This window comes from Dermacentor andersoni, chromosome 1 (genome assembly GCF_023375885.2).
Source record: "Dermacentor andersoni chromosome 1, qqDerAnde1_hic_scaffold, whole genome shotgun sequence".
NCBI classification, from domain to species: domain Eukaryota; kingdom Metazoa; phylum Arthropoda; class Arachnida; order Ixodida; family Ixodidae; genus Dermacentor; species Dermacentor andersoni.
The window spans coordinates 354609587-354633753 of record NC_092814.1 but is presented as its reverse complement, the minus strand read 5'-3'; the positions used below and the strand labels follow the sequence as shown (position 1 = coordinate 354633753).

Sequence of the window (24167 nt, the reverse complement as noted above, 5' to 3'; positions counted from 1 at the left end):
GGATTAAGTTAATGACTCCTTCAAATTCAATCACGAGAAAATCCATTGGAAAAAACCTGCTGTCGCATAGCTGCGGCACTGAGATTGCTCGTGAATAGGAAAAACATTGCGAAAAAACGTCGTTAAGAATGGAACAGCATTCTTCGTTGCGCAGTGCACGCCCATCGGAATCAGTAAGTGTTATTACAGTGTCCTTCATTGGTTTAACGCTTTTCCAAAACTTGGATGGGTCAGTAGACAATAGCGAGGGAAGCGTAATGTTGACATAGTCACTCCTGGCGTTTTTGATGGAAGAGCGATATGCGGAAACAGCTTCACGATAAGCGTGCCAACGACAAGCACTGCTGCCGAGTTTTGCAGAACGGAAGAGGCGCTTTTTCTTATTAAGAAGCCTTTTGAGGTTTGTTGTAAACCATGGCGCTCGCTGCTTTTTGGATATAACTTGTAGTGGTACGTGCCTGTCGATCAATGAAGCGACTTTGTTTCTAAAGAGGCTCCAATTCTGCTCGATTGACTTGTCATCAAAGCCAGGCATATAATTATCAATGAACTGTTCCAGTTCCTTATTTATTGCTGTATAGTCCCCTTTCTTGTAGTTTCTTATTGTCTTGGTAATAGTAGTTCGGGGTGTAATGTCGACGTTTAAGTTGAATGCAAGGCAGCAATGGTCGCTAACACCAGGAAAATAAGTCAGTGAGTGCTAAGTTTGGTGTCGTGGTCAGGATCAAATCCAACACGTTAGCAGACGCAAGGCCTACTCTTGTTGGTTTGGTGACTAGTTGGGTGAAATTGAAATCTGAACATAAATTAACAAATACTTTATTCTCAACGGTCGTCTCAGTGTTCGTAGGGCTGGTACCTGACCAATCGATCTTAGGAAAGTTAAAGTCTCCTAACAGAAACAAAGGAGCACGCGGGAATTGTAGAACTAATGAGTTCCACCCGTCATGCAATAATTCACAAAAATCAGGTGTCGCGTTGGGTGGCCTGTAACACACACAAAAAAGAGCGCTTTGATGACTGAAAGGGATGTTCGCACAAACAAGCTCTAAGGAAGAATTCAGTGGTATCATATGTGACGCTAGGTTATCGGCTACAGCTATAAGAACACTTCCCCTTTTTCCGGTGTGACGATCACATCGATAGATGGTGTATTTTTTATCGCAGTCAAGTAGTTCACTGCTGGCTACTTCGGGAGAAAGCCACGTTTCTGTAAGCGCCACAACGTCAGCAGAGCACGAGTCAATGATAGCCGATAAAGTGTCTCTCTTATTGGTTATGCTTCGCACATTTGAAAGCAGCAAGGATATGTTTCGTGGAACAGGGGACGTAACGTTTGTTGTGTTAGGACAAGGAAGTGGCACGACCTGCAGACGTAGAAGCGGACGAGAACTCGTTTGAAATTGCGCCACTGCCAGATTCTAGTTCACAAATACTATCGCTTGCTCGCGAGTAGACAAAGCACTTCTTGTGTATATATAGTTTGTTGTAACGTACCGTGAACTGCTCCTTGCTAGCTTTTCCGTATTCAAAAAGCTTTTTGCGCACACTTCTTGTAGCCTTGCTGAAGTCTTCATTAACCGACACGTCACAAGCCCTCAGTTTGGCTCTTGCGGCCAGAATGCCCTCGCGTTTGTAAGTTGTAACGTTTGTAACTTGTTTGGGTAGTAACTAGGTTATGTAATGCGGTCCAGCGCAAAGCGTTGGGGGACCAAAGTCTGCATTTTCTTAAGTTTTGGCTAGTTGATCGGATGATGTCGTTTTGTTGTCGCAACTTGCCCGAGTAATGGCTCTGGCTTTTGGCGCGTCCCTTGAAGGTCGCCGACAACAGGAGTTGAAAGCATTTCATGCTTATTACTGTTTGTGTGTTGCAATCACAAAAAGATAGGTGTTCATGAGTCACGTACGTAATACGAAACAGACAGAAACATACGTGTTTGACGGCCAAAAATCTTGTGTCTATATTAGAGAAGTCATACACTGCACTAAGAGAACAAGAAATGAGCAGCAGCTCTATATGAAGGCTACCTATAAACGCTTCCATAAGAGAGCGAGAGATAAATTTATTATAAAGAAAAAGCTCAGAGGTCAGACTTCCGAGAGAAGTGTGTAAATCTGCAAGCATGTCACGTTCAGATGATCGAGATGTGTAGCTGCTGGGCGCTCGTTGTGGGTAGGAGGTAACCCATGTAGATGTTTTGACCCCTTTGTACTCTGTGTTCCCTCCAAATTTAAGTTCTCAATGCCACCTCAAATGGCAGAGTTTGTTTCGTCAAAAATGTAACTGGTCATACGTAACTGCATGGTTGCTGAAAAAAAGTTTTTGAATTACAGTCAGTGTTACCGAATAAACAAAGTAATCATTAAATTACAAAATTAAAAAAGAACATGCGAATCCCACGCAATGTGGGAATCGATGTAAGCGAAGCTTTGTATGCTGTTTGCTTTGATTGACGATAATTAGCGGTAACGTTGACGGTGAACGTCTAATTTCTGCAGTGTGTAGTCCAATACGAGAGTGATGAGTTTATCTTAAACGTTACCTTGCGTGCACCACTACTGTTTCTCTGCGTAGTCCACAGAACACACCGGGAGACGTGTTTTCTTGAGGCGTTGTTGCGCGTCATTGTTCATGATCTCTGACAGGGCTGAGCATTATCATTGCCTCACATGACACGTCGCATCGCGACAGAAGTGCTAAATTTTAATTGGATTATGGGGCCTCTACGTAATTCAATTAATTATTACAATTGTACATATACATTGTGTACATACATTCGCGGTCTGCACCACGTTTCGCTGCGTAGCGAAGACGCTCGTGTTCCGCGCGACGCTTCTTTCGGGCCTTGGTGTCCTCGAGGCCGAGTGCGCGCTTTGGAGCCACTTTGCTGGCGCGTGTTTACGTGCTCCTTTTGCATACGTGGCCAGCACGCTGTTGAGACGCCAGCTCCAATCGCTCTCTTCAGGCTGTGGACGACTGTAACGTTTACACTATCACGGCCCAGCACGCGACCTCCACAACTCAGCACCTACATTTTTGACACATAGGAAAGACGAAAACTGCGAAACGCTGCCGCGGCGGCGCCGGATTTGATGCGTGGAGATGAGCGGCATCTGATGGCGTTGCAAGAAACCCAGCAGCGCGTACAAGCCAGACCACACTAGCAGCAGCAGTGCGCGGAAAGTCGGAAGAAGAGGCAAAGGAAGCTTCTATTTAAAAAGAAGGAAGCCAAGTGAAGCCGTCGCCATGGGAGCTCCGCTCAATCGGCGCTAGTGTATGCGCGTTGTGGGAACAAACAGTAGCGTTCCTGCGGAGGAGCTGTGTGCATGCCACACCATGGCGCATAACATGGTGCGAGCGGAACGGGCTGCACACCGCGGTCTCATCTCGTACACCGGTGAGGAGCGACGCCTGCCACGCCGATGGCGGCGCTCCTTATCATGCAGTGTTGTGAGACGCCTAGAATAGCTGCGGGGGCGCTGCTTCTGCAGCGCGCCAACGTTTCGCCGCATGCAGCGTGTTATTAGAACACCGTCTGAAGAGTTTCAGCAATCGTTAAACATTACGATCGCTTTCGATGCCCGGCATATTTTTTACAGCGGAGCTGTTTACCTGAAGGACCTGTATGAATGAGCCGTATGCGTGGTCTCGTAAGGGAGGGGGGGGGGGGGGGGGGGGGGGCTATCTGGGCTGGCTAACCTCGGTAAAGTGAACAAAAAAAGATGGCGGCGCTGCGTGGTCTCGTAGGGGGGTACCTAGGCTGGTCAGCGTCCGTAAAGTGAACCACGCTCGGCAGCTCGCCCGCACCCGTCTACAGGTCTGACAGGAGCATCAGAGACGCCTCTACGATTGTCACCATCACGACGTTCACTTTTCTCCGGATTCACTGGTGCTTCTCTGGTCACCCATCCACCACGTGGGCCTTTTCGAAGAGCTGCTGCCGCGTTACACTGGTATATACCGTGTGGTGCGACAAGTGACCGATGTCACATATGAAATAATTCCCGCTGACCCCTCATCGTCGTCAACAGCAAGTGACATCGTTCACGTAGCGAGACTAAAGCACCCTCACACACCTTTCACCACGGATGTGTGTAGCTTAAGCACCGGGACGTTGCTTCTACTGCCGGGGGTGATGATACGGAACAGCCGCCACAGTGTGGCTGCACTGAGGAGAATGAAGACGACGTGTCCCCGATTAATATAGGGTCGCCATCTTGGCCACCGTTGGCTTACGCGTAAATATATTGTAAATAGCCTTGCGCATCAGCTAAACGTAACATTACTGATAAAAATAATTATTGAAAAATTTATTCTCACATTACTGGGGAATTACATTACATTACTGTTTTTATCGTTACTTCGCTTCGAAAATGTTTGCATGCGAACCAAAACCGCTGTAAAACATTACGGATCATTTTATTGTTTCTTTTTTTTATTTGCTCCGGAGAAGAACCGGAACGGAACTTTTTTTTTTCAGTGGTACGAAACTAAAACCAGAGCGAGAAAAAAATTTCGTCCCGACTCCCAGGTTGCTGAGCACGAGGTCGCATGTGTTTGTGTTTCTATCCCAGCCGTGGCGGCACATTCTGATGGGAGTGGAACGCAAGAACGCTGGTGCACCGTGCATTGCGTGCCCGTTCGAGAACCCCAGCTGGCCAAAATTATCATTCTGAGTCCCTCACTACGGTGTGCCTCATAATCAGACCGTGGTTTTGGCGCGTAAAACGCCAGCATCCTTTTTTCTTTTTGCTTACCCAGCCGGCATTATCCCTGAGAACGAATTGCAGGGGCGCTGCGAGCGCCGCTCGCGTGACGTCAGGGCATGGACTCGCGCCTATCGTCTGCTGCAGTTCGGGCGGTGTCCGGGCGCCTTCTGCAGTGTTTCCGTTTGTTCGCTCTCCCTGCCTCTGCTTGTATACTTATGACGGTCCTCTCAAATATATTTTTACCACGTGTTCGCTCGCAAAAATGTATTCAAGGAGCTTATTTCTTAGATGACAATATATTTCTCAGAAGCAACGCTACAGTCGAGGGAGCTCGGACCAGCCCATTGCGTGTTTTTCATGCGCGGATGTACACTTTGCAACGGTAGCTCACGTGAATAATAAAGCATAAACGCAAGAACATAGCACATACTCATCCAGTTAGGATATCATTATGAAAAATAGAAGCGAGGCGTGCAGACAGGGCACAAGAGTAGAGAAGTGGACAACACGCTCCGAAATACGCTCACGCTGTATTTGCAATCCGAATGCAATCAATCCGAAATACGCTCACGCTGTGTTTCGGATTGCATTGCTAGCATTAAACAATCAGATTCTCATTTTAAGAGGCATGACCCTGTCCGACCGTTAGTTGATTACCTTGTGGAGCATAAACGTAGACCAGTAATATCTGACAAGGAAGGTTATTTCGCAATTATGCCAGATGACATGTTTTCAGAAAAAGCGATTTCAGCCATAGAAAAGAATTTGCAGCCAGTAAAACTCAAGCCTTCGGTAGTTAAGCAACGTGCGGTTGACCTCTTGTCAAGACATAATCTTGATAGGCTTGCCTGTAATGTCAAGAAAGCTAAATCCCTCACCTTAGAACTGTTTTTCTCGGCCAAGACCCATAAACAAGAAATTCCTTTTCGTGCTATAGTGTCAGAGAAAGGGACGTGGCAGGTCTGTGTCGCTAGTTACCTACAGAACTGCCTAGCTTCACTAGTTTTTTCAGACCCCTTTTGCCTACGTAATTCTCAGGCACTAGTTCAGTATTTGAGAGAGGAAAATCCTGGTGATTGTACAGCTTTTAGTATGGATAGCGAAGACCTGTATTATTCCTTGCCGCATGACGGGTTGCTAAATTCCGTAAATGAGTGCATTAAAGAACAAGTGCAAGAGTCGGCTTTTATTGACAGATGCGGTGTTTCCACGAGAGCTTTTCTAGAAATTCTTTCAATGTACCTGAAGTTGACGCTGATCGGGTGGAGAGATGGCGTTTTTCTGCAGAAATCAGGCATTTGCATTGGCTCAAAGGTTGCCCCTATTCTTAGCAACATTTACCTGAGTAAGGTTGACAACTGCTTAGAGAAAGCCTTAGGTGATAGTGTTATCAAGATATTTCGTTACGTTGATGATTACCTGATTTTCTGCAATAGGGAAGAATTCGATTCCGCTGCTACCTCAGTAAGTGAGCAATTTAAACTTTATGGGGGAGGATTAAAGTTTACCAAGGAATTTCCTCACAGACGCGTAATTCAGTTTCTTGACATTTCCTTGATCTTCGAACAAAATCATATTTGTTGGCAGTACTCCCCAAGATCTTCGAAGCCGTTGCTAAACTTTCAATCCAAGCATTCTAAAGTAGTAAAAAATGGAATTGCCATGTCGTGCCTTAAGTCTGCCCTCACCAGATCCTGCACGCACAAAATGAGCGCCAGTTTTAATGCGCAGGTCCGGCGCCTATTAGAAGCAGGTTATCCTAGTGTAGCGGTGGCCACTGTGGATGAGCGCCTAAAGAAGTCGGTTTCGAGAGGGACGGACATAATTACAAAAAGCAGTAATAGCAAAAAAAGAGTAGTGGCTATTCCGTATATTCATTCAGTATCGCACAGGCCTAAAAAAGTTGCTAGTAGACATGATGTTAATGTTGCTTTCACTGCTCCCAATAAGCAAGGTAAGATATGCGCTGCCGTGCAGAATAAAAAGGAGCGGGTAAAAGGCAAAAAACGCACAGATATTTGTCCAGTGAAGCACAATAAGAACAACTGTTTTACTGACTGTCGTATGGGTGTGGCTTATAAAAGTCCCCTTAGCTGTGGCCAGTTCTACGTAGGGCAAACGGGACGGTGTATCAATCAGAGGCTAATGGAACATAAAAGGTCGTTAACCGGTGGATTGCCTTCTAATCTTTCGCTACATTGCCGAGATTGTAACTGCACGCCAGAGTTAGAGGAATGCGCGATATTGTATAGGCATAAGAATGAAGATACGCGTCTTATGGTAGAAGCATGGTATATCTATAATGGTGGAAGTGCGTGCGTGAGTGAGCCTTCGATTACTTTACATAAGGAAGAGATTAAGTGCCTTAATAGTTATCTGGCCAAATTTGACTTAAACAACTCACCAGAGTAATAACAATAATGATGAAGGCTTCTCTGGGCAGTGTTCTTTTAACGCGGATTTATAATGTTAACACCAAATACTAAGATTTTTCTTCCACGTAAAATGCACGTCTCTCATAGTTAACTACTAAGGAAATGTTAAGCGTTTAGAGGAGCATCACACATAATTTCGCGTGTTGAATCTGCAGGCATTCTTTTTAAGCAAAATTTATGGACAGACACGGCGCGTATATGCATTGCAAAACCAGTAGACCCCTTCAGCGCTACACTGATTTGATTTGATTTGATTTATTGATTAGAGTTATTGATTTCCATTTACACACACACACGTGTACAGAGGAGTGGTAAATGGAGGGGGATGAGGCAAAAAAGCCGCACAGACGCGGCTTGAGGTAACCTCTCCCCCTTACGTGCAATATGGCTGCATGGGGTAACACATCAAGCACCATATAAATTACATTTATATAGTGGCCATAAAACATTGCAGTTATACAATATATGAAAAACAGTGAACTATTTCCACAAGTAATAACAATGCAAAGCACACTGCGGCATTGAAATAATTAAATGATATACACTTGGTAACATAGACAAAAAAAAAAAAGAAGAACATAACATACATTATTAAGCATTCACATACCCGCTCTAAAGAGGTGAAGGCAGTAGAGTTTTAAATTCTGACATCGATAAATCCTGTAAATTGTAGCCTGCTCTATCATATGAATTCAGTAACCTTGGAAGGTTGTTACACAACATTTGACAACCTTAGTTAGTTCTAGAGCGCGGAACCTTCCATACTTAAGGTGTACGAGTTGAATAACGGTATGAATTGACGGATAGTTTTGCAAGTTCTACAAATAAAGTATTGTTACGTTTGGTACTAAAGTAATACTCGTGTAATAGTCTGCAGTTATAGATGTTATGAGCTGTAGCAATGTTGTATTTCTCAAACAGGTTTTCAGTATGGGCGGCAAACGGTACATTAGCGATGACACGTATTATTTTCTTCTGCATACGAAATAATTTGCTCAAGTTACACTCAGTTGTGATGCCCCATACAAGATGCCCATAATGTATGTGAGACAAGAATAAGGCATTATAAATTAATAATTTTACAGAGACGGGTAAAGTATATCTGTAGCAATTTAAAACACCTGCTTTGTGGCTAAGTTTTGGGAGCACAAAGCCTACATGGTCGTCCCATTGCAAAGTACTTGTGAAGTGTACCCCTAACACCTTTGCAGAAAGAGCAAGTTCTGTATTTGTGGATCTATACGCTAATGTTAGATCTGAAGGAAGACTCGATCATACCTTTGGTATGAAAAATTACGGCCTTTGTTTTCCCCGTATTTACTTTTAAACAGTTCTCTGTGGACCAATAGGATAGGCTGCACAAGAAGTCATTTGCCAGAGTAATTAAATTTGTGCAAGAACCGGACGACATAGCTTGCGATATCCAAGTCGCAAATTTTCACGACTCACGTGGTTTTGAAGAAAGTGCGGTTCAGGCATGGCAGCAGAAATAATCTGAAATATCCTTCAATCAGTACGGCTTGAGCCGCCAATACTCACGAGACGGTCATTTGAGGTATCGCCCGACGTTTGCGCGCAGGCACGAGTAAGAGCGGGCGCGATAGAGAAAATGTGGGGGCTTTTGCTGCTTGAACATATGACTGTGCCTAGCCATTACGGAGGAGGTTTCTTAGCGCGTATGCGTTTGTCCCTAGGCGTGCCGGCATTGCGGAGTGGGGTCGAGTTTGTTTACGCTCGGACGCTGGCTACCGGCGCGGTGAAATAGGTGAACCAGCGGCCCCTGACGCCCTATTTGGCAACCGCTGTGTCGGACCTGTGGCGATTGTGCTAAGTCAGTCGTGCCGGATCATAGCTTTCTGGCGCCTTACGGTGATGTACCTTGAAAATTACATCACAGATGTTTCCGTGGGAGCAGTAGGGACCGTAGCAGAGGCCGGGCCACATATATTGAAAATCTAGAAGGTAGAGCGCGCCAGAAACCGCGCTTGAACGCAAGTGGCGTAAAGGCCACCGGTGACTCTCGACGCCCCTGCAACCGCTATGATATTACATCGTGCTACCCTAACGCCTCTTACGCTAACCTAACCTAACCTAACGTTAACCTAACCAAAAGTGTCCGAGACGAAAGTACAATAATCCTCACGGCGTAACCACTGTGAAAATACGCCACGCCACCCTCACGCCTTTTATGCTAACCTAACCTAAATTAACGTCAACGTAACCTAACGTGGCCGAGATGAAAAGACAATCTTCACGGCGTAACCGCTGTGAGAATACGCCGCGCCACCCTAACGCCTTTTGCGCTAAGGAAACCTAAGGTAACCTAAATCTTAGCTAACCTAACCTAACCTGGGCGAGAAGCTATGCCGATAATTCTCACGGCGTGACATCAGGCAGTGGCGTTCAACCGCGGTTGCTAAGGCGCTGTGCGTTTATTTCACTCAAAGGGGTCCACTCAAAAATGCTCCTGAAAAGTCGCGGACAGAAGCATACGAAAAGCCTGCCAAGAGTGAAGATACTGCACCAAGAGAGCAGGCTGGGCCTGCTCTCTTCTCGCCGAAGGTAACGCTGGGACCCCTAGACAACTTGGTGCAGCAAGCAAGGAAGCTTGACAAAACGGCCTCCTCATATTAGGCGACTTCAACGCGGCGCACGAGGTGGGGGAGGGGGGGTACGTCGGACACACTAGAAAGGGAACAGCCCTGTACAACGTCATATAACATCATCGACTTGCGATAGTGACGGACCCGACATATCCGACAAGAGTAGGCAACAGCACGGCCCACTACACGATCTGAGCGCAATCTAGCGCTCACGTCCAGACTTCGGAACGTCGAGCGGGAAAACACTAACGAGACGCTAGGAAGCGACCACTTCATACTCGGCGTCGCGGCACACGCGGGAAACTTCCCAGGAAGAAAGATAATAAAGAAGAAAAATCACGGACTGGGCAAAGTTCTGGAGCGAAAGAGAAACGCAAGAAGCCCAGGTGACAAGTAATCTGGAATGCTGGGCTAAAGAACTGCAGGAATCGGTGGTCAAACACTCCAAGAAGATTACACTCACCACGGACAATACGGCAGTGGACCCGCGCCTCTTACACATGTGGGAAGCGCGCCACAGTCTGTTGAGAAGATGGCGAAGGCAGCGGCACAATCGTAAGCTAAAAATTCGCATCGTGAAGCTAACGGACGAGGCAGAGCGTTACTCAGAGCAACTTGCACGACAGAACTGGGACCAGTTTTGTAAATCCCTCCAAGGAACGCTGGGCACTGCGAAAACGTGGGCCATACTAAGACACCTACTAGATCCGACCCAGAGCAAGAGAGAAAGCAAGCACACGATGAGCCGAGTAATGCACAACTTTGGAGGCACAGACGATCAGCTACAGAGGCAGCGCCAGGATTTTTTGACTCAGGGAGAGGGGCACCGAGAACAATTTTGTTCTTTCGGGGGGTGGGGGGAGCAGGGAGGGAGCTGGGGGGGGGGGGGGGAACTCATGCGTTGTGTTTTGACTATTTCTAACTGGGCTGAAGGCCTTGTAAACACATCAGTGTAAATAAACTATTACAGCATCGCAGTAAGATATCAATTGAAATTTAGCATATTTAAACAGCAGTGCTTCTGCTAAGAAAATGAAAATTTATATAATACAATGTAAAGCAAATACACAAAAAACTGTATTAAATAAAGAAAAAAGAACAGGTACCCAGCAGCAACAAAATACCATCGGTTAACTAGATCGCAATATAGCTTCAAAAGAGTATATTTCACAACAGTAGAGAGAACTAACGCCTCTAAGCAATGTGCATCTTAATTCCAACTTTGGTAAAGACGCACTAGATCGCAAAAAAATATAATAATAATGTGGCGCCGGTTGGTGATTCTAAACGCTGAAAATGGGAAAAAAATAACAAATTTGTATATGGGAAAAGAATAATAAAAACAAATAGAAGAGAGGAGAGGACTGCAAAAATAGAGCACGCAATGGACATTTCAGTCAGCGTCACATTTGGCCATACAGTACAGCAGGTCTCACAAACACAAACTCCCCTACTGCCCACTGTTCACAACGCAAGCTAGGCCACCGACGTGGCCTCGGACAGCACCCTATATGGAGTCTGTTTGAAAGCGATGACAGGGGCAGAGGAAGGTTTCGTCACAACCACAGATGCCAGTGCCTGCGCTGTGACAGTATAAGACAAAACACAGCCGGGATTTATGTGATGGTGAAGCGGGTGTTCTGATACCGGTCTCGGTATCGGTTCTACGCCCGTGCCGCACAATTTTCCCACGAAAGCGCCTCAAAGATGCGATGGGGTATCATTATACCGGCATACTAGTGCAGACGTATATGTCCATTACTGTGGGAAGCATCAAACATGTCGACAACACGCTGAAGATATATCTTATTGGCAAGAGATTGCCCGACCGCGAGCACAGCTAGGTCGCTCAGACGGTTATTCGTCATCTTGCTGCGAAAATACGTCTTCAGTCTTCGAAAGCACAATAACGTGCACTCGCAAGATGACGACGATGCCGGTATCGTCACGGCGATAACACCTAGCTTGTGCAGTTCGTGCAAGGCTCGTTTATATTCTCCCAAGGCAGTCATCAATTGCAGCAGTGTCTCTATCTTGCACTGCCTTTCGGATTCGATGCGCTGAAGAGGCTTCGTTATCAGCTTGCACTCAACTTCAACGCTTTCGATGTCGCATACATAGTGCTCGGCGAAAGGCTTGAGTAAGGAGAAGCCCATGAAGTTCTCACTCCGTGGGTGGAGGGCGCTAACTCCTCAGAGAACATCATTATTATCCGTGAACCACCTAGTCAGCTCCGAAATCAGGTGGTCCAAAACGGGCAGAAAAACTTTGACTCTGTATCTTTCCTTTGAATCTGGAGACACTTCTTGAACGGGCCGTCCTTCGCTCAATACACACTGTTCTAAATATAGTGGAAGGCGCGTCATTCTCTGCTTTTCTCTTTAGGATACTTCATTCTCCTCAGAAATACTGCTGGTTTGCGCCAAGACTGTCAAATGCGTTCTGCGAATTTCTCATTTCGGAGAACTCGTGACCGTGCGTGCCATGAGGCATGCCTGACTAATATTGTAGTCTCTACTTCGCAATAGGTCCGAAAGAACCTTAATGCGGCTGAGTACCTTGGTAAATAGGCTTAAATGGAAGAGAAACGAGAAGTTAATTTGCCCAAGCAGGCCCCTAGCTTCCGTTGCCTGCCTGCTGTTTGTAACGATGACCTCGGCGAGACATACAAGGATAGCAGGAAAGTTTTTCGTTGCCGCTGTGTAAGCCGCTACCTGGCAGGCCCATCGTGTATCGCTGAGACGCTGCAGCTCTATCACTGGTAAAGAGAACCTTTACTGCACATCTACTTACAGAGAGTGAATTGCAGATCCCGAGGCATCCTAAAAAAGAGAAAAAAAACCTCACCGGTTTGATCACCTCGCAGACATCCACAAAGACTAGACTGTGGCGGCGGTTCATGCAGTGAACGTAAACTGCCTGCAGCACTTCCTGCCAGAACAGCGCCTGGACGCACCTTGAGGTACCGCTCATGACACTCGCACCATCATATATTTGAGCAATGCACAGCTGAGTATCTATGCCGCAGCGATTCAACGTTTTCCTTACGTAGCTCAGGAGTGACGTTGGATCCAAGTTCTCAGCGTTGCGGAATCCAAGAAACCACTCAAAGATAGCCCCACTTGCGTAGTACCTTACTACAACTGATAATTGTTCCGTCTTGCTTAGGTACTTGGTTTCGTCGACAATAAGTGCAAAGTATACTTGGAGCGTTTCAACTCTTCCTTTATACTTGTTAACGTGATGTGGCTGAGAATTTCGAGGATCTGGTCTTGTATCAAATGATGAACGTACTTCGCGTTCGCTTGCTCCACCATTCAGTTTCCTTCCGATAATATCTTCATATTTGCCAAACAAGTTCAAGAGCTCAACGAAGTTTCCCTTGTTTTCACTTGTGGCCCCTCTGAGCGATTCCCTGAAGGGCAATGAATTGCAAAGTATCTGTGACTCTTGGGCACGACACCGTTGAACGCAAGATGCTCATCGCTTTCCTAACCTACCAGATGCTGTGGTACTGGTCATGCGCTGGTACATGCCCTACCCCAGAACCCTTTCTGCAAGCCGGATTGCCTTCCCTGAAACCGCCACAATCCTGGGCTACCGGTTCGCTTCTCCTCACCGAATCCGTGAAGAAAAATCCAGTTTTAGCGGCAGAAGCTTCGTTCACCTGGCAACGCCCTACAAAAGCGACGTCATCAGTCACAAGGTCAAGCCAGGCTGTATTTAATCGGCGCGGCAAAGCTGACTGGCTGGGGCCCGACACCGCTGAACGCAGGATGCTCATCGCTTTCGTAACCTTCCAGTTTAGTTACTTACACAATGCTAAGGAATTTCGTAGCGACAATCGTTGTCTCTTCGCGGTGTTGTGCCCCTGCGACTTGAAATGGCGTAGAGTCCGTCTGTACTATGAAGCGGTCGCTTTTGCGCTTCTGTCCGATCCAATCCTCTTGCTCTCTGGAGACGTTGAACTTAATCCAGGTCCCCAAAGAGACACCGTTTCTTCCCTTTCACAGACGATTAAAGAACTAAAAGAAATAATACCAGAAATACGTACCAATATAAGTGAGCTGAGAGAAGCCAACGTTCTCAAAGACAACACAATAGCTGCACTGACAAACTGATGCTAAAAAAGGATCATCAGGACGGAATAATTGGGGCTAGACAAAACAATGCCATCAAAGAGATAGCACTGCTTAAAGGTGAGAGCACTGACACAAATAACAGAATGCGCCGTAATAACTTGCTGTTCTTCGGACTGGAAGACAACGAAAAAGAAACTTGGAAAGAGTCTGAAGGACAAAATCATCAATTTCTGCGCAAGCAAGCCTAAAATGCATCTCGAACCAAGCGCTATTGAACGCGCACATCGCATAGGCAAATACCGTCCTGAAAGAAACCGCCCAAAAATTATCAAGTTGGATCATTTCAAGCCAAAGGAAAACATCCTGACCTGTGGGCGGAAACTAAAGGCAACAAACTTCGCTATACGTGAAGATTTCGCTCCTGCTACTCGCATCGCACGCTCCAAATTGTTAAATTTTATACGACACTACTTCTGACAGCGTGATTGAAATTGTAAGGTCGTTCATAAACACGCCTGGTAACAGCGCATTCCAAAGCACAACACGCGAAAACGTGCAATCACGGGCAACGGAGCTTAACGCTTCAACTTCATCTCGCAGTCGTCCCTCATCCTTACTTCTCCTTAACATAGCTTTCCCTAGCATGCGCAGTTTGCTGCCCAAACGAGAACAACTTCGCAGCTTCGCTCACGACATCGATGCCGACATCATAGTATTAACTCCAACTTGGCTAAACGAAGAGGAAAGAGTTAGAAACTGCAGCGGGACCTCTGCAGTTTCTAACTGTGGGACCCCTTTCTGTATAACTTCTACTGCATATATTAAAAATAAAAAAAGCGAAAATTTCCCTCCAAATTCCGGCTATAGTCTCTATGGCCATGATCTGAGCAGCCGGGGAAGAGGGGGCTTTTCGTTAGCTATCAGAGGCCCCTTCTCATCTTCCCTGATCAGTCCCGATGATAATCTCGAGCTATTGTGGACTTGCGCTTACAAAGGTCCTGGAAAGACAATTTTGGGCGTGTGCTATAGGTCACCGGACAGCCATACGTCATTCTGCAATTTACTGCGTAAAGCCCTAACCGATATCACTGGCAAATTCTCTCACGCACTTTTTTGGCGACTTCAATTACCCTAACATTAATTGACCTCTGCTTTGTGTAACTAACAGGTCGCCGTTATCTGAAGCTAAACACTTTATCGGTCTTATTCTAGGCTTCAACCTGCATCAGGTGATATCACGTCCTACAAGAGGGGATAACACTATTCACCTCATGCTCACATCTTGCCCTGATAGCTTAGAGAGTGTTACCATGCTACCCGGTCTCAGCGATCATAACCTCATCCATGTCTGCATGACAACACCGCTTAAGAAAAAGTCACCCACAACAAAAATAAAAGATTACAAAAGGGCAGACTTTGACACCATAAATAACGAACTGCAAAAATGTTTTAATGACTTTCAGCAGTCTTACCTAACAAGAACTGCTGATAACAACTGGAAGCTTCATAAGAATGTGTTGCCCAACTTGGAAGCTAAATACATACGACCAGTTCTCGTCAAATCCTATTCTATAATCAGTGGCTTAATAAATGGCTCAAAACTCTCCTTACTTAAAATGAAAGGTATTACAGAAAAGCCGAACTTACAAATAACTCAGAAACATGGGGAAAATACGAACTGTGCGCTAATCAATACATTCAAGAGCTGACTATAGTCAAAGATAGCTCCTTTAATCATGACCTTCTGACTATTCTACGATCAAGCCCCAATAAATTCTGGCGCTTACTTTCAGTAAAAACACATACTAGAGAGATTGAACTAACAGATTCGGATGACAATCTCATTAACTATGAGAAATGCGCGTCGGCTCTTAACGACTACTTCACCTAAGTTTTCTCCGACACTAATGGCGTTCCTATTGAACCAATACCGTCACTTTCAGTAAAACTAATTCCAGACACCAAGATCAACTCTGATGGCATATGTAGCCTCATTGATTCACTAAAACTAACCACCTCAGCTGGGTGTGATGGCATTATAACGCCAAAATACTTGTTAACACCAGTAACATTTCTCGCCAGGTACTACACCTAATATTTACGCCATTTTCAAAGAGTGAGAACTTGCCCGCCGACTGGAAAAAGGCCCATGTCGTACCAATCTTTAAGGCTGGCGACCGCTCTCGCGCTATAAATTATCACCCAATTTCTCTGACCAGCATTCCTTCCAAACTACTAGAACATATAATCTCATCCAACCTAATGGTTCATCTGAAATCTATCAACTTCTTTTAGCCTCACCCGCACGGCTTCAGAAAACTATTTTCATGCGAGACACAATTCGCCGAGTTCACCCATGACATTCTGCAATTCATGGACCTTCATTTGCAGATTGAGGCCATTTTCTTGGATCACTCGAAAGCATTCAACCGCGTTTCCCACAATCGCCTACTTCAAAAACTCGCATCTATCGCAATCCCAAATAAATTGCTTTCCTGGCTTGAACACTTCTTAAAAGGGCGTACACAGTTTACCTCTACAAATAACCATAATTCGTCCCTCAGGAGCGTAACATCGGGGTGTGCCACAAGGCGCTGGTTTATCGCCTCTACCTCTCCTCATCTACATCAACGACTTAACTGCTAACATTAAGAATAAATGACGTCTTTTCGCGGGCGTCTGTGTCATATATTCCCCTATCAAAGGCTCGAATGACATCACGGCACTACAACAGTATCTCGGTTCCATCGCAGTATGGTGCGAGAAATGGTTCATGCCGCTTAACCTTACTAAATGCAAAGCTCTGTCATTCACCCGCAACCACAGCTTAACTTAAGCAGTCACACCTACACAATAAATTCAGCTCCTATCAATCATGCCTAATCTTACAAATACCTCGGCGTTCACGTGACATCGACACTATCATGGTCAACTCATATTGACACCATCTGTTCTAGTGCTTCACGTACCCTTGAATATTTAAAACGTAACCTGAAAACCACATCACCAGAAATAAAAAAGCTAGCATATATAACATTCGTACGTCCGCAGTTAGAATATGCGTCATCTATCTGGCCCCCTTCCCAATCATATCTTACCTATTGCATAGAAGCCATACAAAATCATGCTACTCGGTTTATAACTTCCAATTACTCTCGTGAAACTAGCATAACCGCACTAAAACGTACACTTGAACTACCACCACTTGCTTCCCGCCGGATCATCTCTCGTCTCTGCTTGCTTCACGCCTTTTATTATCATCTACACTCCAGGTATTACCTGTTATATTCACCCTTAAGTACATCCTCCCGTTTAAGCCACAGTCGTCCCATAGCACACATTATCCCCCGATCATCTGCCATGAACACTTCATTCTTGCCTGACGCAATAACCCATTGTACCAGTCTTCCAGAAGATATCGCCTCGTGCACTGTCCGTAGATCGTTCCGCGAAATGTTAAATAACCACATTGCTTAATTGCCGATCATACCCTCCCTTACTCCAACACGATGTTCCCCTTTTTTCACAATTGTTCCTGGCTTGTTTTTGTTTACTGTTGTTTCTTTACTGCTCTGTACATTTGTTCTGACAGTGTCACAAGGATTAAAGCCCTCCCTTATGCAATGCCTCCGAGCCTTTAAGGTGAAAATAAATGAAATGAAATATAGAGGCGATTTTCGTGCACCTCCCTGGAGTATGCGTCGCTGAGATGTCTTGCAACTGACTTGCTCTGTCCTGCCGATTTCATCTGCGTGTAGGAAACCCACGATGCCTGGCAAGACTTACGCGCGAATAAGTTTTCGTGCTTTCGGAAAACAGCATCTTTTTCTAGGGCTTTTTTCTAGTTACTGTATCTGCCGTTGACCAAATGCAGATTTCTCATTTGCAACAGTAGAAAATATTCTGCAAGAGTAACAGAAAGCTGCGTCATCCTGCGCGCTGTACTTCAGCCACGGATATAGGCGGTACGTACGAGTCCGAGTGGAAGCTCCTGCTCAATTTGCCGTACTTGAAAATGGGTTCAGCATTGGCCGCGTGGGTGACTGTGTCTTAAATATCGAAATGTCCAACTGACCTGCATGGTGGGCATCCACATCCGAGGCGGTGAATTCGGTCGCGAAATCAGGTTCATCCCTTGCGGCAAACGATGCGGAAAGCTCGTCGCACTTACTGTCCATTTGCGCCGACGAGGACGGACAAGCGTCGTCAGAAGTGATGCTGTTCACAGTCTCTTCAAGTGAAATCAAAATGGAGCGCTGAGAAGGATTTTCTTGTTCATGGAGCGTCTTCAAATCTCCAATTGTTGAAGCAGAACGCTCAGTGTGGACGCATTGTTGCTTGGCCCGCTTGTTCGCGTTCGAAAAAAAGTCGGCAATGGACCTTTTCTGCGACATCCTAAGGCAACATCACATGACAGGAGCGCGGCAGAGAAGGCAACGCGAGAAACTCGCTTAGACTTTGCACCGCGTCGAATGTGCACATACCGTTTGGAGCTTCCTAGGCGTCGCCACATTAGCCTCTTGGCAGCTGTAATTATCCGTGACCCCCCGCAAAAGCATTGCAGAAACTGCAGCGCTTACCTTTCTACTAACGTGCAAGTCCAGAGGCTAGCTAGATAGAATGGTAGAGAGGAGGGGGGAGGGGAAGCAGAGATAGGGTCGAACAGACGCAGTCGCTGCACGAGTGAATAACATCCTTGCCACTCTTTGCTCGCAATTCCCATTCAACGGGAAGGGAGAGGGGATAGAGAAAAAATGAGATGAGAAGGCAACGAAACGCTATCACTATAGAGACGACAGCGGTTGCGGGGAAACGGGATAAATTTAAGTTCAAGGTACGGCACGATACGTCCCTGCTATTTCTGAAAAATAAACATCATGCAAATATGTCAAGCGGACAACTCACGCAGGGCGTGAGTTGTCCACAGAACCGTATTAATTAAAACGCACCGCAGGGTCTAGGCGACACCACGGAAGCGTCGGCACGTCAAATCAACACTTCTGTGCCCACCGCGGTAGCTTTGCAGCTTACACCCTTTGGGGCTTATATTGTCTCACAACAATAATCGTCATCTGTCTTGCCCGCGCTTCCTTTCTTTAACACTGCGAGCCCGGTACTTCCCAGTCACGTACGAGCGGCTTGCGTGTTATCAGTGTGAGACACCATTCTCGACAGGAAAGTAGCGAGCGCCGAGTTTTCAAGAAAGGAAACGCAAGCAAGGCAGATGACGATTATTGTTGTGGGACAAATATAAACCCAAAGCGTGCAACCGTTTTAAGAGTGCAGTTAACATGTATGCGCCAAGAAAGATCAGAACTGATGTGGATGCCGAGGTACTTGTATAAAGTCACAGGATCTAGTCGGATGCCGTCAAGAAAAATACTCGCTGCTAATAGCATGGTCCTGTCGAGATATTCGCATGATTTTACACTTCTTGATGTTATCATCCATTTACTGCACCACGAGGACAAGTGGTTACGATCTTTTTGAAGTTCATGCTGATCAGAGGGTTGGGAGAGTTTTTTATAGAGTACGCAATTGGCGGAAAACAGTTTTATTGATGAAAACGTGATGCAGAAAGGGAGGTCGTTAATGTGAATGAGAAAGAGTAAAGGTCCCAACACTGATCCTTGTAGGACGCAGGATGAGACCGGCGAAAGAGTAGATGAACAGTTGTTAGCAGTCACAAATTGAGTGCGGTCAGAAAGAAAATTTTTAATCCAGCGGAATACCTTGGTGTCTAAGTTAAATTTGCTTAATTTAGGAAGAAGTAAGTCATGCGCCACCCTATCAAAAGCTTTAGCGAAATCCAAGAATATGCAATCAGTGTCAAAGCTGATGTCGTTATTTATAAAGAGAGCATTAGTAAGAGATAGTAGCTGCGTTTCACAGGAAAACATTTTCCTGGAACCATGCTGGGAGTTAGTGAAGAAAGAATTTTTCTGTAGAAATTTGAATAAATGAGAATAAATAACGTGCTCAAGAAGCTTACATAGGATGCTTGTAAGGGATATGGGTCTGTAATTATCGGGAAGATGTACATTACCTGACTTATGGACAGGAACCACCTTTCCTACCTTCCAATCACCGGGAATTGTGGAGCACTCTGAAGATTGAGCAAAAATGTTGGACAAGATAACAAAGGAGTACACTTCAGTTATTTTCAATACTTTTGACGTAATTCAATCACAGCCAGACGAAGGTGAAATTTTAAGATTACTAATGAGTTTACCTATGCCTACAAAATCAATGATTATTGGATCCATAGGAGGAAAGTTACGGTCGTAAAAAGATGTAAAAGAAACAGGTGGGGTTTTACAGAAAAACAAACGCATCGTTAAGCACTAAGCAGCACTGTGGAGGAGGGACTAAAGTATTATCTTCACGTGCAAGTTGGATAGGACGATTCTCCGAGCCACTGATAATGTTCCAGAACTTGCGCTTTGTTGCAATACTTGAACTATTCAATATACACTGGAGCAGAGGGACCTTGACCGCGGAATTTAAGCATGCTGGGATTACGCTGATACCAAAGCCGGGAAAAACGCCCTGCCTGGAGAACCTAAGACCCATTTCGCTCAGTCTTGCTTCGGCAAATTGATGGAACACGTGGTCTTAGACAGGCTACAGACGCATATCGAGGAACATCAACTGATGCCGAACACGATGTTTGGTTTTCGGCCCAACTTATCAACGCAAGACGTGCTTTTGCAGCTCAAAGAGGAAGTGCTCAATGCAGCAACGCCGTGCTGCCCGAAAGCAGTTCTTGCATTAGACCGAAAGGGGGCCTTTGACAACGTGTGGCACGAAGCCATACTAGCAAATCGCAGTGACACGAAGTGCGGCCGACGAACTTACAACTACGTGAGCGCTTTCCTCACAGATCGTACAGCCACAATAGGACTGCGAAATGTGAGGTCACAGCGAGTAGACACACCTAATAGAGGAACGCCACAAGGAGCTGTGCTGTCACCGACGCTTTTCAACGTGGCCTTGATGAAACTCCCAGCCCAACTCGAGAAAATACCGGGGATCAGACATGCCTTGTATGCAGACGACATCAGGATATAGACGGTCGGAGGGTCTATAGGAGAACAGCAAGAGGCATTGCAGGGGGCAGTGGAAGTCGTAGCGAGACACGTGGAGACATGCGGACTCCAATGCGCGCTGGAGAAGTCGGAGCTCCTCATAATCGAGAAGCGCTCACGAGGACGATCGACAACCCAGGCACCAACCAGCCACCTGCGAATAGGTCCTAGAGAAATTCCCAAGCTGGACAGACTTCGTATCCTCGGCTTACACTTACAAAATGCTGGGGGCGGAGGATACGCCATACAGAAGCTACAATACATGACCACCAAATCTTGCGCATGATGCAACGAATTGGCAGCAGGAAGAGGGGACTCAAGGAACAGGACGTGCTCCAACTAAAGGAGGCTTTGGTTGTGAGCCGCATTGCGTACACGGCACCATATATAAATTTCAGCAATGTAGAAGTTGAGGTACTCGACCGGCTGACACGCAAGGCGTATAAGCAAGCGCTCGGACTCCCACCCGCAACGGCTCCTTTTCGCCTCGGGGGTGTACAACAACGCACGGGAAATTATGCAGGCCCACCTAGTAAGCCAGAAGGAAAGGCTACAACGCACAACAGCGAGACACTGCATCTTCAAACGTCTTGGATATTCCGTACGGAAGACCAGCGCACTGACAAAATTCCCGACACGAATACAGGAAACTATACACGTCTCAATAATTCCCAGAAACAAGCACCGAACTTCCACATCGGACGGCGACGTGCCCGAGCGCATGCGCTCGCGACGAAGTATGAGAACCAGCCCAATGTCTTGTATGTAGACGCGGCCAGCACTGCATGAAGCACTCCATTTGTCACCAGCGTAGTCGACAATCATGGCACCGAAATAAATGCGTCGTCGGTTTCCAGAGCGAGCGCTGCAGAGGCAGAGGAACTAGCGATAGCGTTAGCCATCACGACCACACCGTACTGTCACACCGTCATAGTTCTGACGGACTCTCAGGTGATATACAGACATTTTCCAAGGCCAAGATTTCCAGGGCCGCAAATCGCCTTCTGATTGGAGCGCACCAGGTCCCGCCATACAGATACATACAAGTTGTGTGCACTCCAAGGCATGAGTCCTTGCGCGGCAATCAGCAGGCACATGCCTGCGCCCAATCACAATGCACACCGGGAGCCGCGAGAGGGTTACGCCGAGCAGTTCCACCCCGAGCCCATACCATTAACATGCACGCACATCCTACAACACTTACGGCTTTCACGAAGAACACTACCACGGCCTCATAATGCTCTGACGCGACAGGAAGCGATAATATCGCGAAAACTCCAAACAAACGCATACCGTCACTTGAATCTCTACCACGCCATGCACCCTGCGCTGTATTCCTTTAAATGACCACACTGCGATCAATGAGCAACTCTTTACCACATCGTATGGGCTTGCGCAGGCACACCACAGCTAACACCGATAACACACCCCACCACACGGCGACGGGAGGCAGCGCTGTCCAGCTGCACCTCGTCAACCGAGCGAGAAGGGCAGCTAAGGCCGCTGGGCTCCTGGGCTGAGCGGCCCACTCAGTGTACAGCGGAAGAGGTACCTACGCTCGTGGGCTCATTTCTATAAAGTTTACTCTCTCTCTCTCTCCCACTCGCGTTCGTTTACTACATTTCAGCAAATCTGATATCCGTTGTATGCTGTCCGCATGCTCAGGAAGCGGCTTAATATAATGTCAACATAATACATCGTCTGTATATATATATATATATATATATATATATATATATATATATATATATATATATATATATATATATATATATAATGCAGAAGCTGATGGCGAAGTCGCATTAGAGCGTCGCGTTCGTCTGCGCGAAGTCGTGTACAGTACTCACCACGCGCTCGTGTCATGCGTACGCAAGCAGCGTAGATTCCATCTGAAGCGGAGTAAAGCTATTAGTCCTGTATCTCCCGCAGGGAATCGTAACATCTATATGTAGGATGAAAGAGTACACAAAGCCGCAGCGAAGAAATCAGCGTCAGCTATAGTATACCCCCTTTTACTACCATGATGATCGCCCCCCTCACGTTCCTCCCCACTGCTGTTTTCTACGTTTCAAGATCCGGTTAGAGCGTTCTGCAGAACGTGAGCATTAAAACCGCGGCCTGGACCGAATTCGCCCTGGCGAATTCGATTAATGCCCCTCCCCGCGTATCCCTTCTCATGGTATTCGCACTGTTACTCAAATAGATGTTCCAAGTGATATGCACGGCCTGCCTGATTAAGTGAACTCGGTTCTTCCCGTTGCACAAACGTGCTTAACCGTCGCGTTTTTTTTTTTCTACTCGGAGGAAAAATAGGTGCCGCTGGTCATCGCTCACCGTTACCCCGGATTGTGACCGCTGAGGCAGTAGGAGACACCTTAGCGGGTAGAAACCTCTAACGCTGTCTGGACAGCTCGAACAGCAGCAGCAGCAGCAGCACGGTGACGGCACTACTCTGGTTGCCGGCACGTCGGTTTCCGCCCTCGTCGACCGCGAGCAGCGCGCCTACAGCCGCCGCCGTGCGCCCGGCGTTTAAGTAGTCGTCGGCGCCCGCGACGGCGGCGGCGCTCGTCTGTCGCTCCCTCAACTCTGATCGAAAAGAATTACTGCCCGCTGCAGCGAGGAATAAATCCTATAAATCCTATTACGCCCAAGCACTCACACCAATCTTCCCTGCGCTCCCCCCCCCCCCGCCCCCTCCGCCCCCTTACTCCCACTTCACCTCACTAGTAACACTCTGTGAGGGGACCCAGAGCTCGGCGACGATTGCCCGTTATGCCCCGCAGCAGGCTCGCATAACGGCTGTAAGGTGAGGAGGCGTCGGGAGGTGATGCTGCTGGGGAAGCTATAGGGAGCGGTCGAAATGTATGCACATTTCTATCGTTCCCGAAATGGAGGCTCTGAGCGCGCGCTCGCGACGCGATGGGGAAAACGGGGATGTTACGGGATGCGCCAAAGGTATTGTCGAAATCCGCTAGGCCGCTTTGCGTGTTGCGTGGATTCCGGCTCCCTTCTAACCCTCTATAGCGACATCACGCTCCTTCGGTGAAGCCTGTGGTGTATATCCGTGAAGGGCTCCTAAATCTCCCTCTTCCTCTCTCTCTCAGTCTCGGAGCATTAGTTCTTCGGCCTCTTTCTTTGTACGAGCGCCTTTCGTCTACGTGTGTGTGAATATAACCTCGCGTCCCTTTCTTCCCGCGTCGAGCGTAGACGGTGAAGGAGACGAATAAGGAATAGGGAAAGACGCTGCAC

The 24167-nt window shown here is 46.7% G+C and overlaps 1 pseudogene; it reads right to left on the bottom strand.

The window, feature by feature from the left end:
- Nucleotides 1-11484: 11484 nt before the first annotated feature.
- Nucleotides 11485-17911, bottom strand: LOC126516593 (uncharacterized; annotated as a pseudogene).
- Between the last annotated feature and the right edge of the window lie 6256 nt (nucleotides 17912-24167).